Source organism: Equus przewalskii, chromosome 5 (assembly GCF_037783145.1).
Source record: "Equus przewalskii isolate Varuska chromosome 5, EquPr2, whole genome shotgun sequence".
NCBI classification, from domain to species: Eukaryota; Metazoa; Chordata; class Mammalia; order Perissodactyla; family Equidae; genus Equus; species Equus przewalskii.
In genome coordinates, this window is record NC_091835.1 from 84202543 (window position 1) to 84217893 (window position 15351).

Genomic DNA, 15351 nt, shown 5'->3' on the forward strand with positions numbered 1-15351 from the left:
GTTCCTGAAGGTGGTCACCCTTTTTGGAAGCTTGGAAGGGTCGTAGAAATCTTAGAGTGGCCAAGCTCTGAGAAGTGGGCCAGAGTTTAGAGGCCCCCGGAGAGACCCCGCTGCCCCCAGGCCAGGGACGTGTGGCAGCGGGAGCCACAGCCGCACGTGACTCCACCAGCCTCCAAGGCACCTGTTGACATAAGTTGCTGTCGTGACAGAATAGTTCCTACCCAGTATCTTCAGAGAGTAAGAAGATGCCCTTCCGAGTTAGATTTACGAAATAATAGCTCAGTTTGGAGACGAAAGAGGAGTCACAACTTAAAATTTCAGTTCAAACATAATTTTGTTTTCTAGGACGATAATTTTATTTTAGTTTATGTCAAATATACACATATATGAATATATAGACACACACACATATTACAAGTACAGGTATTGACATGCTATTTGAAGAAATTATTTTAATCTTCTTGGGTGTGATCGTGGAATTTTGGTTATGTTACAGAAAGACTCCTTATATATTAAAGACACATATTCAAGGATACAGTGATAGAGCTCCTGGGACTTGTGTCAAAATATTCTTGGAGGGAAGACCGGAGAGCGTGGACGAACCAGGATTGGTGTGAGCTGGGTACTGCTGAAGCCGGACAAGGAGTTAACGTGTTCGATATGCTATAGTGTCTACTTCTGTAAATGTTTGAAGTTTTTATAATAAAGAGCTTTTAAAATGAAATGCAAGTTTTTCTATTATAGTTCCATGTGGGTGATATCAAGGAAACCTCAAATCGCACTCCAAAAATAACAGTATTTGTGGAGGAAAGATAAAAGCAGAGAGACCAGTTAGAACCACAGAAGCTTGAAACCAGAGCTCCGAGAGAAATAACAATCCTAATGAAAATGGCAGCACCATTTTTTTTAGCATTAAATGTGTAATAAAGAAAGAAATACTGAGGTAAACAGAGGGCTTTCTCTTTAAAAACAATGAAAGGAAATTTGCTGGCAGGGCATGTTGGGAGGACCGGGGCTCTCTGTGTGAGGGGAGGGGAAGTCGCCCAGAGATGGGGAGAACGGAGCGACTGCCCAAGGAGCCTGGCAATGGGGCGCGGGGCCACGCTGGGCGAGAGGAGGAAGAGGGGCCTGGGGCTCCCTCCTCCACACGGGCAGGACTGTGCTCCAGGGAGGCTGGCTGCACACAGCTGTTGCCACACTGTACACTCGGTGGCTGCCGTCTGCGGGGCCAAGCCCTGACATGTTTGGAACGGACTGGGCATAAACCACACGACTTCCATGACACACAGGTGTTACTCCTCGACATACACCAGCGTTAGAAAAACATCTGCCACAGTGGAACACTCTGTGCTGACTCATAGGAATGCTGCAGAGTTTCTGATTCAATGGATTACCTGTAGACTCACCCCTTTTCTCAGTAACTATTTTCTAGTCCAAGCAATATTTTATGTATTTTAAAATAGTATCTTCATATGGAAATTAAAAATTCCAACAATACCACGATACAAGACACAGAGCAAAAAATCTCCCTTTCCCTCTAATTTCTACCTAGTTTCACTCCCCAAAGAGAATCATGTTTAATTATTTCTGGTTTTTGGTTGTTCTGATTATTTCTTTTATAATTCTAGATAAGTCCTCATTACTTTGATTTGTTTCATTGATTTATCAACTTTAAGCAGGTGTTATCGGCTCGATATGAAAGATGGGGATGTTTCCTCACCTTCGTTTCCTCCTCCTCCCAGTTTTTCTTACTTACTTTCACTTCTTTTACCGGTCATCTTCATGTATTTAAACAATATTCATATTTCCTGATCCATCTTTTGACTCTCCTTTGTGCAATAAGATAATTACCTCGCCTCGCTGCCCTCCACCCGCCAGCCTCTATTGTCTTAACTCTCCTTTGACTTCCTCAAGCCTTGTCATAGTTACAATCTGTTCCATCCAATAAATCAGTTTTTCAGAGGTCTGTCCATAGGTTCATTCCAATTCGTGTTAAAAATATTATAGTTATAATATTATATTGTAGTCTGCTATTAGTCAGCCATAATGGGATTGAACCCAGAGAAAAAGAGGCACAACCCTCCATCACAAAAAACCAGCCCCTTGATGAATCCAGCGCAAATCTCTTCTCATTTCTTACAGCTCTATAATTGCTTACTTTTGGTTTTCTTCATATTAAGCAATGATTTTTTCATGTGACCTTTGACTAGGGTTGGGATTTCGGATGATCTTTCTTTTCCGTACAGTTTCTTAATCTTACTGTTTATTAGAGAAAATCCACGTTCTTCCCAAAGCTGTTCTCCCACAGGCTTTGACTTCACATATGGACCAGCTGATTTCCGGCCAGCTGTTCACCTGAAATTCTGGAATTTTACTTTTTTCATGGCATTCTTGATTCAATCCTCAGTTTATTGGATCTCATGCCTGCCTTTTTCCTAGATTTCTGTTTTTCTTTGCTAGAGTTCATCTCAAATAATGTTTTTTAGGAAGGATGCATAGAAAGTAAATTTTCGGAGATCTAGCTTATCTGAAAATGCCGTTACTCTGTCTCCACGTGGCACCCATTGTTTGACTGGATGTACAATTCCATACTTAAAAATTACTTTTAAGAACTTCATATCTTCTAGCTGATGAGCAGTCTGGTGCCAATCCGATTCTCTTTCCTCCATAGTGACTTATTTGTTTAATCTCTGGAAGATTATACAATCTTTACTTTGTCTTAGGTTTTCTGGAATTTCATGTGTGTCTAGAGGCAGGATTTTAAAAATTCATAATGTTTGGGGTCGACCCAGTGGCGCAGTGGTTAAGTTTGTACATTCTGCTTCAGTGGCCCAGGGTTCACCGATTCAGATCCCAGGCATGGACATGGCACTACTTACCAAAGCCATGCTGTGGCAGGCATCCCACATAGAAAATAGAGGAAGATGGGCACAGATGTTAGCTCAGTGCAACTCTTCCCCAGGTGGGCACAGATGTTAGCTTCAGTGCAACAGGGAGGACCCAGAGGGAAGAGAAGAGCATTCAAAATGGAAAGGGCCTGCAGGAGGGGCTGCCGTGTGAAGCGACTTTAAGAACTGAGACTGAAGAAGTCTTTCTTGTTAAATTGTGGTGGGCCCTATGTAAATTGGAAGCTAATGACTCAATAGGAAGTTTTGCTTATTTTTCTATGGTCTATGTGGGCGTTTAATAACAGTGTATTACGCCTCCCTTCTGTACTGGAGTTACGGGCAGACAGAGCAGCATGCACAAAGATAAAGAGGAAAGAGAAGCAACATCTTTCTGCGTTTCTCAGTCCCTCCCTTCAGCCTCAGTGTCTCATCTTGTAAGGCTCTCAGCCCCTCCTTCCTTCTTGTCCTGGATGTGTCCCATCCTTCCCCACCTCCTGAAGGCCTTTCTAAGAGGAGGATTGGCAGTAGATGTTAGCTCAGGGCTAAGTTTCCCCACCAGAAAAAAAAAAAATTTCCTAATGCTGGCAAGTCAGTGGGTAATTTCAATACAAAGACATATCTTCATCAGATATAGGCAGTTTTCCTATACTATTTCTTTGATAATTGTTTTCTCTCTTCACACTTCTGGAAATCCCATTAAATTTATGTTCGACTTCTGAGATTGCCTCCCTAGTTCTTTTAACTTTATTTCTTCTTTTCCATCTTCTTTGTCATTTTGCTCTAGGTTATGTGGAATTTCCTTAAACTTTTCTTCTGGCACTTCTTTGATTTTATTTTTAATTTTAGCCTTTCAATTTTTTAACTTTTATAAATACACATAATTTTTGAAAATTTATAAATAAAATACCATCTCCAATTGTTTTGAGGGCACTCATTAAAAATGTGTAAAGTTCTTTTCTGGTCCCTGAATCAGTCCATCTCCTTGGTCTTTGTTTGTACTCCTGACTTCCTCAAACAACTGGTGATTCTTTCTACTTTCAAATTCACAATTGAGGGACCAGGTGGGTCACTGCAAGTAGCTGGCATGTGCTCCTCTCTAGATGCCAACACGGTGTTTACTCAGCAAGCTTTCCCTAGAGTTTGCCAGTTGCAAGTGCTTAGCATGAGGGCAGGAGTGTCACATGGCTGCCTTTAATGCGGGGGCAAAGGCAGGGAACCCCCATGAATGCTGCTCCAGATGTCACCGCCCCGCACAACCCCCAGCCTTCTCACAAGATGACTGGAAAGAGCGGCCCCCGGGTTCATCAAAGGGGGAGATCCTCTCCCTGCACCCCGGACGGATGGAGGCTGCTTTGCGCTGTGTTGTCTTCACAGCCATCAGTCATACTCTTTGATTGCTGCCCTCCTTCTCCTTCTCGTTGTGTTCGCATGGGGGAAGCAGGGGGAAGGGTGAGGGGAGCTTCCACCACCTACACTGCAGCCCTCCTGCGTTCTGGGCTGTGTCTACTTAGCTCTGATTTATCTCTTTATGATTCTCTCTAGTTTCCATCAGAAATCTGTCAAAATCTCATGTCTTCTGATGTCTTTCCCCTCACGTTATCCGTGTTGTCACGAATTTATCCGTTCTTGTTCTGGAAGGGCAGGAAGGAATACGTGCAGGTTGGTCAGAACCAAAAGCCCAAATATCTTTTCCTCTGTCTCCCAAGTACATCAATGAAATCGAGTTAGAACAATGGTTACCAGGTAACTCGCAAAAGTACCATCTCACGTTCTGAATTTCCAGCAGAAGAAAGAGGACACGTAAAAAGAGTCTGTCCCTCTGTCAAGTAGCCTGAACTACTTCCTAACTGAAGGGAGAAGAGAACATAACAGTTTTAACCGAAGATCACTGAGCCTAACAGCTGAGCCATTTGGCGTCTGGACAACAGCATTCGGAACGCAATTGACGAGCTGAGAGGTTGGGGCAGCGGCTGCAGCAGTACCCAGAGGAGGAAGCTCAGTGGAGATTCAGACTTCAATATCTTTAACCAGGATCTGGAGCAGGTTGTCCTTTTAAGCAACCCATTGGATTAAGCAGATATAAGAGTAGACAGCAGGCTTTATGAGATCCTGAGGCTGCATTTAAAGTGGACAAAAACGTCACAACAGAGCAATGTGCCTTAGTAATCAACCAAAAAAATGAGACATGGGACACACCAGGAAGGAATTAAACAAATGGAGGGCGTAGTACTTTGGGTGTTTTATTTTTTGAGAGCATGATCAAGGAAGGGAAACCAGAGAAGGTGACGTGCAAAATGAAACCCAGAGGATAACAAGAAGCCATCCTTGCAACAGACAGAAGGACGAGATTTCCAGACAGAGAAAGATCAAAATCAAACACAGATTTCACTGGGTGGGAAGGGTGACGTTAGAGTAAACGGAAGGAGGCTGGTGTTTGGGGCACAGTGAAGAAGGGAGAAGACAGTGGGAGATGAAATCATGGAGGCAGGGAGAAGGTCAAGGCTGAAGGCCCCTGTAAGCCATGGTGAAGAATTTGCACTTCATTTTAAGTGCAGTGGATGTCTACTAAGCGTCAGCAGGGGGAGTGACATGGTCTGATCTGATTTATAAAGGTCCTGCTGGCTGCTGTGTAAAAAATGGCTTGTGGTGGGCACAAGAGGCTGGGTGAGAAGGGAGTGGGTGTAAAGGCAGGGACATTGATGCAACAGTCCAGGGGCAAGACGGTGGTGACTTGGACCAGAGGGTAGTCATGGAGTCAAAGAGAAGTGGACAGATATAAGAATACACTTTTTAGGTAGAAAGAGCCAGATTTGCTAATGGACAGGATGATAGTAATTAGTGAAAAAGAGGAATTGAGAATGACAGCTGGATTTCTGTCTAGATGAACCGGACCAAGAGTGGTGCCATTTGCCAAAATGGAAGTGATACAAAGAGTGATAGATTGAAAGGGGGAATCAAGGATCCTGTTTCGGACACAGCAAGTCTAACACATCTGCTAGACATCCAAGAGGAGAAATGAAGTAGGCTATCGCCTTATGAAGCTGGGACTCATAAGAAAGGTGGGCCTCGAGAAATAAACTAGAGTCATCAACTTATAGGAGGTAGTGGTCAGAAAACGGGATATTTGACCTTGAAAGTGGGAAAAGTTTCTAGCTGTCGGTGATGACAAGGTCTAAGTTATGACCATGGGAGTAAGTGGCTAAGATGGCACAAAGGACGAGAACATCAGAGGAGAGGAGGTTAAGGACATAAGGCAGTGAGAAATAAGAAGGGACCCGCCGTACCCCTCCTCCAGGCTCGGAGGGATGAGGCCTGTGAGAGAGAACAGTCACTTTCGGAGACAGTCTCAGAGAAGGGGTGTCATCAGTGGAAAGCCAAGTTTCAGTCAGAAAGCAAGAGAACATCCACAGAAGAGACTGAGGATACAGAGATGCTGCTGAGGGTTCACAGGGGCTCTGGAGGGCACAGAGAAAGGCCTTCAGGAGGTGGGGAAGGATGGGACACATCCAGGACAAGAAGGAAGGAAGGGCTGAGAGCCTTACAAGATGAGACACTGAGGCTGAAGGGAGGGACTGAGAAACGCAGAAAGATGTTGCTTCTCTTTCCTCTTTATCTTTGTGCATGCTGCTCTGTCTGCCCGTAACTCCAGTACAGAAGGGAGGTGTAATACACTGTTATTAAACGCCCACATAGACCATAGAAAAATAAGCAAAACTTCCTATTGAGTCATTAGCTTCCAATTTACATAGGGCCCACCACAATTTAACAAGAAAGACTTCTTCAGTCTCAGTTCTTAAAGTCGCTTCACACGGCAGCCCCTCCTGCAGGCCCTTTCCATGTTGAATGCTCTTCTCTTCCCTCTGGGACCTCCCTGTTGTTCATTTCCCTCCTGTTCCTTTCTGAATGGGTGATGGGGAGAGTCATCCAAGGATCTTTGATAATACAATCAGACTTTTCATGCTCCCAAAATAGCCTTCTGTCTTAGTCTGTTCAGGTCACTATAACAAAATACCATCGAATGGGTAGCTTATAAACAACAGACATTTATTCCTCACAGTTCTGGAGGCTGGAAGTCCAAGATTAAGGTGCCGGTAAATTGAGTGTCTAGTGAGAGCTTGCCTCTAGTTCAGAGACAGCCTCTTTTTGCTACAACTTCATATGCCAGAAGGAGTGAGGGAGCTCTCTGGGGTCTTTTTGATAAGGTCGCTAAGCCATTCACGAGGCCTCCACCCTCACAACCTAATCCCCTCCCAAAGGCCCCACCTCCTAACACCATCACCTTGGGGGTTGGGATTTCAATACATGAATTTGGGGGAACGCAAACATTCAGTCTCTAGAGCCTTCCTCTTGGCCTGCTCTCTTGAGCGTTATCATGCTGCAAGAGTCTCAGTCTCTGTCATCACCTTGAGTTGCCATAAAAATGCTCCTTTATTATCCTGGATTTGGAATGTGCCAGATTCCAGGAAGGGAGGAAAGCAAAATCTATTATTCTATACCTGGAAGGTTCTTGGTCTTCTACCTCACCTGATTAAATTGGGCACCACATCCTCCAATAGCGCTCTGCCTGCATCTTCATCAACACGTGCCTGCATCTCATCAGTACCCTGCGTATATCTCCACTAGCCCCTGCCTGCATCTCCATCAGCACCCCACCTGCATCTCCATTAGCCCCTGCTTGCACCTCCATCAGCACCTGCCTGCATCTCCATCAGCACTCTGTTTGCATCTCCATCCTACCATACTGTAATCTTGCAATTGTATTTGCTTGTCTGTCTTTCCATTAGATTAGAAGTTCCCTGAGGACAGGGGTCACCTCTCAGAAGTATCCACATCACCAGTGCATACTGCAGTGCTTGGTTATGCGGATACTCAATAAATTTTTGTTGAATACATGAAAACCTAGTTCATTTTCTTCAAAGCCTAAATCTGGTTGTGGGGTGATAATAGCAGTGATGGAATTTGATTTAAGAGTAAAGTTCTGGAGCCAGCCCCGTAGCCGAGTGGTTGAGTTAGTGCACTCTGCTGCGGTGGCCTGGGGTTTCGCTGGTTCAGATCCTGGGCACAGACATGGCACCACTCGTCAAGCCATCCTGAGGCGGCATCCCACACGCTACAACTAGAAGGACCCACAACTAAAAATATACAACTATGTACCAGGGGGCTTTGGCGAGAAAAAGGAAAACTAAAATCTTTAAAAAAAAAAAAAAAGAGTAAAGTTCTTTGAAGTGGTCCTGAGGTACGTGCTGATAAAAGATAATACTCTGATTAAGATCAAACCATTTTTTTCAAGAACTATATTGGGAAGATGAGGTTAGTGATTTATGACTGTTTTACAAGGAAGAATGGATAACGGAAGAAATGTTGAGGTCCTTTATTTCCCAAAAGAAAACTTGGATAACTATTTTTATCATACGACTCTATGGCATCTCTGTCATTCTGGCAGAACTTTGTTATCTTTTACCGGAAAATGACAGTCATACTGTGTCTTATCAGCACCGTCCCCTCTTACAGTGAGGGGGAGGGAAAAGCTTCCTTGGGAGGAAAGGAGTTGACTGAGACGACTGATGACAACGATCATGAATTAAGGAGGCTGCTATTAAAATGCAGCTCTCCAGGACAACTGATTCTGTGACCCTTGAACTATCCGTGAACTTGTAGGAGGCTCATGTTATATATTTGCGTGTCTGTCTTTCAATTAGGCTGGGAGTTCCTTCAGGGCAGCCATCACTTCCATGTATCCATGTCTCCAGTGCGTGAAACAGTGCTTGATCGTGTATGTGCTCCATAAACTTTTGTTGAATAGATGAGAACCTAATTCATTTTCTTCGAGGCCTAAATCTAGTTGTGGGGTGATGGTGGCAGTAATTGGACCGGGTTGAACTGCATTGTGGGAGTTCCCAGAGGGTTACATCTTTGCGGTGGGAGTGCCCTGGGCTATAGCCCACTTAAGATGTTTTTTCCTAAAATGAATCCTGCAACAGTGTTCACCATTCTCCCACTTGAATACACAAAGGGACGTTTGTCTGTTGAGTATCTTCCCTATGCATATGTGCTACAAGAAATGCGGGGGAAATTGTTCCTATCCCCCCAAAACTGATAATCCATTTGAGAGATAAAACAGAGACCAGCACAAGATAGCATAAAATAAAATGCGTTACAGACCACGCGTCTCATCTGAAATGCTTCCCACAGCGGCCTCTCAGCTTTGCACATGGGCAGACTCATTGGTCAGTGGTGCCCCGCAGTTTGTGGGGTGTACACAAATCCCCATGCCCCTGCTGCAGGGCCCGAAGCTCCTCCCTGAAAATTTAATGATTTTAGAACCTCTTTGACACTCAGAAATATTCTTTGAAAACATCAACATCCCAAAGATAAGTCACTCAAAGGCCTGCAGCCAGTTGCCTGTCAGATTTCTTCCAACTGGGTCAGCCGGGTGAGAGAGGTGCAGATCAGTGACGAGTGTGACGGGTGAGATGGAGGGTGCACTCTACACGAGGCCTATGGATGGAGAGGCCTCAGTGAACCCTCACTCTAAGGGGTCTCACGTAGACAACGGGATCGAGGTCCAGAACAGGCCGGGTGTGGGGAAAGAGACTGACAAAGAAGAAGTAAGCGGGCACAGGCCGCGTGTTTCCTACTTTGCAAATGTACCAAGGCTCTTTCTTTCTCACCTGCCTTTACCTTTCCGCGGAGGCTCTCTGAGGCCAGGCCTGTGAAGCCCTGCTGGAGATCCCCGGCATCATTTCTTCTCTATGGATTGCATCGATTGGTCTTCTCTGCTGTGGCTACTGCAGCATCTGGCCAAGCTGCTCCTCTCACCACTTCAGAGGCCGTGCCAGGGAGCTGCAGGCCCCAGGGATGCAGGGAAGGTAGTTCGCGTTGGGGGGGGGGGCACCTGTGGAGCGCACACATCTGCAGAACAAATGGCTACTGGCCCTATGGACCTCTCTGCTCACAGCGCCTGTTTGGGATAAGGGCTTCTCTGCTGTGCAAGGGAGACCCATCCCGTCTTCCTCGAGTATATTTCCAGGATTTGCTGCCCAGACACAGCCCTTCAGCAGGTGCCAGAATCCTCTAGTTTCTGACCAGCTTCTCTTTCTCTTCTGCAACACGTTCCGGTGGGGAGCATGATTTCTGGAGCAGCCCCCCTGGGTTTGAGCCCAGGCTCTGTCACTTCCTAGCTGAGTGATCTTGGGCCTCAGTTTCCTCATCTGTGCAAGAGGAACAGTAATAACACCCCTCTCATCAAGCTACATGTGAAGAGCTTAGCACCATTTCTGGCACATAGGCAGTATATACACACAGAGGAAGCACAAAATAAGTGTCTGCTACCGTTACCACCTCTGTGACAACTCCAATTCAGCATCGAATCAGCAGGCATTCATTAAGAAGCTACTTTGTGCCCACCAGTGCGCTGGGAACAAAACACTCCACTAAGATGAAAAATGATCATGATGAAACAGTGACTTTCACTTTTGAGTGCTTATTTTGCGCCAGGCAGCGTGCTAAAGATTTTCAATGACTTGCGTTATCTTCTTCACTCTTCCAAACCAACGAGGAAGCGAGGGATGGCACACACTCTCAGAATCTCCATTTTGCAGACTCTTTGCACAAAGCCCCACTTGCTCCCCTTGAGTTGCAGAGTCTTCCCCAGAGCCAGGAGCCATCTATTTCATCCCAGCACACAGTCCTGTCCCCACCTTCCTGCCATCCAGTGAAGCAGCGACGCCTCCTCCATCTACTCTTGAATCTTCCACCAGCTTGCTTTCCTGCCTCCCCTACCACTCCATCTGATACATCTAGATATGGCTTCTTGTTTCACTTATGAAAAGCCATTTCCTGTCACCTCTTCAAAGACTACGTCTTTCCCACTGACAGTCTCTAAGGAGGAGCAGAAAGCAACAGCGAGCCCTCCACGTCAGCAGAACGAGGAAGAACCTGCTGCTCCTCCAGCCACACCTGAGGCCTCTGCCCCTCCGGGAGCCCGTCCCTTCATGTTTGTCTTCGGGGTGTTACTGTTTTGGTGAGCAGTATGCGAATTGGTTTTTAACACCAGCTTTCTGGTCTAGTCTTTGAGATAGGAAAAAGATGAAAATAAACATGTTTCCACATTTTAGGGCAGAGCCCCCAGTCTGTGGTTTCCCGGGCTCTGTTGTGCCATTCAGAACTTCAAGTACTTCAGCCCCATAGGCTGCAATTTTCCTTATTTGCTAACCTGGTGATCAAATTTTTTTTTAAAAAAATGGTTTCCTTAGAACCATTTGATTTTGATTTTACTGAAACTTGTGTGGTTAAAAACATTCTTATACTAATAACTATGTGACCTTTAAGATACTTAGCAGGAAAAAAAATCTCATAAGAATAGAACCTTGTTACCCCACCCAGTCTCCTCTGACTTCAGAAATGGAGACCTTTGAATTTATCCTCTCCCTGCCTTCACCTGGACTCTCCTCCAAATCGCTCTTTTCTCCTCTTCCCACTTCAAGAGGCACTCTGGGCCACTGTCCCATTGTGGAAATGGTAGTTACTGGTCAACAAGGACTTGTCTGGGCTTCAGACCTCGCCTGGCCACCTTTGTCCCTCAGCCTGAGCCCTTGGGACGTGAGGATGGAGCAGCAGTGCTGTGGGAGCAGCGACCACAGACTCGCCCTCCACAGCTGAAAATCGACATTTAAACAGAAATCACACCAGAATTAAACAAGATAGATCATTTCTCTCTGATATGCACATAGATTAAAATCTCATAACTTGGTGTCCTTGGAAAAATGCAGAGTCCCAGGTGTCAAAACCACTGTTTGAAAGAGGTATGGACATCTTGAGGGTTGTGGTTGTTCACAATGAGGAACATGAATTCACAACGTGTTCCTCTTTCTCGCTGCTTATCCGAGCATGGGTTTTTTGCTTTTCTGATTCGTCTGTGGCAGCTTTGAGTCAGGAATAAAAGTAGAAAAATTGCTCAGGGAAATAATCATGGCTTTTAACTACATCATGACAAACTGCCTTCACTGATGTCATTCCATAAATTGACCGGTGTCATCTTGTCCTGTTGTCATAGGGACAGGGACACACTTGCAGACTGATATGGCCTTTGCTTGTGTCCAATTCAACCCCAGTGCATTAGCCCAAGGAAACTGACAGTGGGGATTTCCTGAGTCCTGAGCCAGAGTTTCCAGCATGTCATTTTCCAATTATGCAGCGTTTTCTACTCTGGTCATGGTTCTTCAACTAAATGATAAAAACAAAAATAGCTAAGATTTTTGTTACTCAAAATGTTACTCAGTTACCTGCGGTTTCTAGTGTCCCTCAACTCACTGAAGATCAGTTCCCCAGGTTCATGATTCCAGTTCCCCTGATGTTTTCAGTGCCTTGTGCCCTCGATGTCTATCACTCAGTGCATAGCACTGTCAGTGAATGAAAAAGTGAACTCAGACTGTTAGAAATGGTCTTGCCAAACCCATTGGGAGATTAATCATGTGCCATTAATTAGAAACAAGAAAAAGGAAAGGCTGCAAAGTTATGGAGTTATACATGCACAGATCTAGGAGGCTCTTGGAAATTAAATTAGTTCAATGATCCTAGGACTAAATGAGGGCTACGCTTCCCTCCCCCCAAAAATAATTTTGAAAATGTGCTTGGGCAGCTTTGACTGTCACAGTGATTCCAAAGATTCTACTGGAATTTCACGGGTGAGAGCCCAGGGCGTTAGAAGTCCTGCACTGCACGAGGCAGTCGTCTGCAATGAATTGCCCCATGTCGCATGTAACTTACGTATGTTGTCTCCCTTAACTTATGCAATGATCCTATGGGTACCGCTTTTATCCCCATGGGACAAACTATCCTGAAGGTTAGTGGAGAAGCTTATCCTTGTAATTGCTTGAAACTCTTTATTCCTAGAATTGATCCTTCTGTTTCAACACACCTGGACAGTGTTCCTCTTTCAATTCCTCTGGCTTGTTCACATCCCCATGGGGCACGTAAAGGCCTCTCTAGAGACTTTTACTGCAACATTTAGATGATTCACCACCTAAGAAAGTGAGAAATCATTTCGGATACCAGAAAGCTCCTAGAAAGTCTCAAAGATTAATTACTCACGTTATTTTCAAATGCAAAGAAAAGATAAAATCTGAGAAAATTCTTTGAAAGTTCATGTAAAGCTCACAATTGTGTGAAGGTAATTTTGAGCCGTTATCCTATTGAGATGCACTGAGTACACCTTTGTGAGGCTCCAGGAACGTTCTTTCCACTTCCCACTTCTTTTTAAATCACAAAGTGAAATCTTATGAGATACAAAAGGTTCATTTTTCCTCTACCACTTAAAACATCACTATTTTCTTTACTGCATGTGTATGTGAAATATATAGGCTATGCCTTAGTAGGCTTTTTTTCTTTGTGAGTGGTAGGATTTAAGCATTGAATAAGTAATTGACCTGAAGGTAAATTGTTTTCATGGGAGCATATATGTTAGGACACATACTGAGTTCTATTTGGTTTAACCAGCAAATAATGCACATCATTGTGGTCTTTGAATGCTTACAATGGAAAAGTTTTCTCATTTCCTGAGTTTTGGGAAGGAGCACTGTGTCAAGGTGGTTAATTAACAGATTCTATACCTATGGTCAAGTGTAAGTGCTATAAAGCTACGTAAGCGTGAAAAAGAGAAAAAGAATGGAATCTAGTCCCCAACATGTATCTTAATGACCAAGCATTGTAACTAAACTGAACCGGGCAATTGCTAGATCAGCAACTGGTAAAGACTCCCATTGAACTGACTGGTCCTCTTCTCACCTCTCCCATGAGGCATGAGCTTGATGGGGCACCCTTGCCTCAGATGGTTGAGCTTGCTTTTCCCTTGAATCAGCTTACTTCACTTCCCCACGTTTGAAGTCTATCCTACTGAGACTTGTTTGTTTATTTTATGTCATCTGCTCTTCAAAGCTAAGACAACTCTTGCTCGACCAGTCTGAGATAAAGCAGGACCACCCACACAACCGGGTAACACTACCTGCTCCCTTGTATTTGTTCAGCATTTTTTTGAAGTTTTCCGTGATACACAATATTGGCTCATTTCCCCTGTACCCGAAGGCCTACATTATAGATCATTTATGCACTGGGTCCCGCTAGCCCACCAACAGATGCCTTGACTTTTAGAAAGATTCTCAGCAGTCTAGGCAAAATCCTCGGAAAACTTGAGCAGCAAAGAGGATTAGCATACAGGTAAAGGCTCAGAAGTAAACGTTTGGATGCTGAGGTGGCCTAGGCCCCAGTGAATATGCTAATAACTGGTGCTTCCTAGAGAGCGGAAAGATCACCTTCTTAAAGGTTAATGATGTGCAAAAAAGTCTAAGCATCTGCTGGTGGGTGACCCCAAGCAGGATGGATGACAAGAGACAAACTCATAAACATTGCTGTTGGATTCTACCAAAACCACACTCCAGCTCACAAAAGCTTCTATCAGGCATAAGAATGATCATATTTCTATGCATAATTTAGCTGTTGCTTGCTATCCTTTTTTTTCTATCTACTAATAAACGCCTTGATGCACCCAAGGCGGTGTGTGTAAATTACGTGAACAGAAATTTCAGTTTTCATTTTTCATTAACCATTGATATCATTTCTCTTCTGATTAAAGGGCAAGTGCACTATTCCTATTCTTGCGTACTTGTTCATCACACTATTCGGAAACTGCTGCTGTGACAATAAAGAAGAAGAATGTCAACCATATTGGTTAAAATGTAAACATAAACATAAAACAAAATCACACCCTAGTGTTTGGTGAGACATGAATAGATTTTTCTAGCCTGAAATAGAGCTGTTTTCCCAGAATCCCTCAGGAAAATATCCCTCAGAGAAACGCTATTTGTGTGAGTCTAGTTGATGGATGGCCACTCTGCTCAAGCAGAGGCTGGATGACCTGCAGCCGTGATCCTCTCAGAGCTGTGATCCCAGAGCTCACCAGCTTCTCCTCCATCACCCCAACGCTTTCTCTCTCAAGTTGTTTGTCTACATCATAAATCTTTTTTACTTTTTAACATTCTAGTCTTTTGAAACTCAGGTGGAGACTGGTTTTTCTCCATTTTCCATTGTTACATCACTTCTCCATGACAGCAAGCACAGAACGGTCTGTTTCAATGGGAGGGAAGGTCCAAGTTCAAACCGATACTGAGAAAACACGAGTTAAAAATTCAAAACAATTCCACTACACATTCTTAACACAAACCACAAAATACTTCCTAAGGCAAATTTGGCAAGTAAGAGCTGACATGTTTTAAAGAAATTCAAGAAATTAGACTTTGATCTTTTAAGCCCCAAAGAAACTCAAGGAATCAAAAAATCTGCTATATTTCTTCGTCTTATACAGTTCACGAATCTTGGCAACCAGAACATTATAAGGCTCCTTCCAAGAACGGCATTAGCATCAAACTATCTCACATTTACATAGAATTTTGCAATGCACAGTCACCAA

The 15351-nt window shown here is 44.2% G+C and overlaps 1 long non-coding RNA gene across 2 annotated transcripts; it reads right to left on the reverse strand.

The window, feature by feature from the left end:
• Window positions 1-8245: 8245 nt before the first annotated feature.
• LOC139083713 (uncharacterized) lies at window positions 8246-14936 on the reverse strand. Of its 2 annotated transcripts, none has more exons than XR_011540623.1 (3): window positions 14842-14936; window positions 12808-12912; window positions 8246-12113 (listed from the first exon to the last, which is right to left on the reverse strand). It is a non-coding gene; the product is annotated as an uncharacterized lncRNA (long non-coding RNA). The 2 variants fall into 2 exon arrangements; XR_011540622.1 differs by having other exon boundaries at window positions 14800-14932.
• Between the last annotated feature and the right edge of the window lie 415 nt (window positions 14937-15351).